The following is a 3798-nucleotide window of genomic DNA, read 5'->3' on the forward strand; positions in this document are numbered from 1 at the left end:
TGAAGTAGTATACTTATTATTTTGTGATATTTAGGGCCTTTCATGGAATGCGGGAAAACAATTAGAATCACATTGTCCATCCTTCAACACTTTGTTTTTACACGATAAGTCAAACAATTTTTAAATTTTGTACAGAAGTTAATTCTTTACAATGAAAGGAGAACCTATATCATACAATCAGATTATACTTGTGAACAGTCTGGGTAATTGGGAGTGATCCAGTTGTTGATAGCAGATTTAATTTTATTTAATTTTTTTTTTAATAATATAAATTGTTTGAAAGTTAGCATTAATAAAATATTATCAGGTGGAGATGTAAATGGAAGGATTATTAGTAGGCTGTACATGTATGAACATCTCCACTGACAGAACCAGAAATTAATTTTTTTTTCCACAAATTGTTTTGTTTTACCCCTTGATTTCTTCTGCTGCCATTTTCAACATACACTCATTTAGGTGCTGGTTCCTAGGAAACAACTGAATCAATGCTGTTGGCTTAGATGTGATTTTTAAGTTAACCTAATTTTTTTTTATACTGCTCTCAAATTTTATGCTATTGTTAGTGCATAACGAACAAGTGTAGATGCTGGAATTAATGAGAGTACATGATAATGAATTCTTTCATCTGCCTTTTTTAAATTTCTAATTTTATTTCCTTATAATATTTAAAATCAAAAATACATTACATGTGTTTACAATTTAATAACAGGTATTAGGGATAAAAATCTTAAGTTGTGGATCCAAAGGAAGAGGAACTTTTTCTAATCACATACAATGTATGTATTGATTTAATTTGAAGAAAAAATATTCAAATATAGATCCAGAGAATTTTGTGGTGGATCCAAGGGTCTAATTTTTTGAGAGGAGGATCCAAGGGGAGTGGGAAATATATTATGAATTAAAAAGTTTGAGATATTAAAAGTATTTTATATTTAAGAGTAAATGATTTTTGATATATATGTTAAACCTATGAATAATTGAGAACATCAGGCATGTCTAATGTTCATGGCTCTTTATCGAAAGGGAGAGGAATGTAGCTTTATCTTATAATATGAAGTTTTGTTTTAAACATAATGTCAAAGTTACATAACTTTAAGCTCAATATAAGTGAGTTATATAGATCCAAAGAATTAAGTGATGGATCACAGGATCCAGGTTTTTGAATGAGGGATCCAAGGGGAGTGGGGAATATTTTATCAATTTAAAAAAAAAAGAGATATTCATGAAAGAAAATTTGAAATATAGCTATGTAACTCTTCTGTATGGGAGATCAGAAAATTTATCCTTTATAAGAATGATCGAGTCATATATTATATATAGGTTTGAATTATATATAGATTCAAAGAATTTAGTGGTAGATCCAAGGGTCTATTCTTTTAAGTGGGGGATCCAAGGGGAATGGGACATAATATTTTAATTAATTTATAAACAGCATTTGCATATCCTTATATTTGAAAACAAAGATATTACGTGTGTTTACAATTTGATAACAAATAATAGGGATCAATTAAATTTTAATTAAGTTGTGGATCCAAAGGAAGAAGAACTTTATCTAATCACATATGTATTGATTTAATTTGAAGAAAAAAATATTCAAACATAGATCCAGAGAATTTTGTGGTGGATCCAGGAGTCTAATCTTTTGAGAGGGGGATCCAAGGGGAGTGGGGAGTATTTTATGAATTAAAAAGTTTGAGATATTAAAAGTATATTTATTTCAAAGTAAATGATTTTAATATGTTAATCAGGTCTCAAGAATAAATGTTTTATGTTCAGGCTGTTGATTGAAAGTGAGAGGAACATACCTTTATCTGATAATATAAATTATTTTTTGATTTCAACAAAATGATATCAAGTACACGTACATAACTTAAGCTTAAATAGTTAATAGTTCCATAGAAATAGTTCCATAGAATTAAGTGATGGATCCAAGGATCCAGTTTATTTGGGGATCCAAGGGGAAATTTGAAGGAAGAAAAGAAATATGAAATAAATATTGAAATATATATAGCAATGGTACTCTTCTGTATGGGAGATAAGAAAGTTTATTCTTTATATGAATAAATCATATAGAAAATATATCTATGTAACATGAATCATACATAGATTCAAAGAATTTATTGGTGGATTCAACGGTCTCTTCTTATGAGTTGGGGATCCAAGGGAAGTGGGACATACCAAGATAATTTTTGAATTAATTAATAAACAAAATTTGTCATCTCTAAGAACAAATGATTTTGCTATACTAACAAGGTTTCAAAAATATTGAAAAAAAATGAGGAGCAGACATGTCTGAAATTATTATATCTTGGAAATAAGTTTGAAAATAAGACAAAACAATGATTAATGTCTCCATTCCAATTCTCATGAAATCAAAGATATATAATGAAGATTACATGTTTTTTTTTACCCTAAGTAACAAAAACGTGGGGGAAAAAAACCCACATGTAATTTTTAGTCATATATGGGTTTAAAAACCCCACGAAAGATTATATGGGTTTATTTCCCCCATGGGGAAAATTTTAAACCCCATGGGATTTTAGTGGGGTTTTTCATGGGGTAATTTTAAGTACATGTTTCCCCATGGGATTTTTATCTTTGCCACTTAATATCTCAAAAACTAGCTAAAAATGTTGGAATTTTTATTTCATAAATCAATTTAAATATAAAAACCCCACCATTTAAAAAAAATCCTAAGATAATAGCTTTAAAGGAAAAGGGTGCGCAAGTTCGGAAAAATGTCCATTCCGAAGTTGTCCGTCCCACTGTTTAATTCTTTTATTCATAAAGGAACTGTACAGTTTACTAATACATGACAATAAGCTCACTCCGCGATAATTCATAGGAAGACGTTTGTCTGAAGAAGGATCCTTAAGAATAGGACAGATTATTGCTTTCCTCCACACCGATGGGATCGTGCTTGTATCAAAAATATGTTGGAAAAGACGAAATATTGTGTTAATAACAACTGGATATTTCAAAACACTGTAAGGAATTTCGTCGAACCCACAAGCGGAATTAGATTTTGCATGCCTCACTATATCAGATATTTCCTGAAAAGATACATCATAATTAATTTCTTCATTACACTGATAAAATTCTTCTTCCATCCGACTTTCTCTGATATATTTATCTGATTTTGATTGATTGTAGTGGTCGTTATCAAATTCTGTACTTCCACTCCCGTTGTACAGATTTTCAAAATCAACTCTCCATCGTTCCAAGATTTCCCGTTCGTTAGATATAACATTTCCTTCATCATCCAAAACCTCCATTGGTATGGTGTGTTTATTTCTAGGGCCAAGATTTCGAATTTTATTCCAGAATTCATTTGGGTTTGTTGAGCTCATATCTTCAATAACATTAGCAAATGATTTCTTGTAGGTGCGTTCAGCGCGTCTAAGAGATTTATCAAATGTATCTCGTGCTTTGATATATTCCCGTCTAAGTGCAGATTTGACTTTTCTTTCTCCCTTATATCGTATGAATTTATTTTCTGCTTCCCGCGTAGCGTTCCATAGATCTATTAATTGGTCAGTCCAGTATGGCTTGCTATGTTTAAAACGTTTATTATTACTACTTAGTTTAACTTTAGGGATCTTGGTTTCCATTTCATTATGAATTATTTCACATAGTTGTTCATAAATCTCGTCAATACTTTCCTGTGTTTTACGACTGTTTTCAATCAGATTAATTGTTGCTATCAGAGCAGACCTTCTCAATTCACTTGACATAAAATCATCTGGAATCCTATGAAATTGAAACCGATTTTGACAATGTTCAATTTTTGGGGTATCA

The sequence above is a fragment of the Saccostrea echinata genome, unplaced genomic scaffold, assembly GCF_033153115.1.
Source record: "Saccostrea echinata isolate AGI-Se365-2 ecotype Australia unplaced genomic scaffold, CSIRO_AGI_Sech_v1 ptg000003l, whole genome shotgun sequence".
In the NCBI taxonomy this organism is placed as follows: domain Eukaryota; kingdom Metazoa; phylum Mollusca; class Bivalvia; order Ostreida; family Ostreidae; genus Saccostrea; species Saccostrea echinata.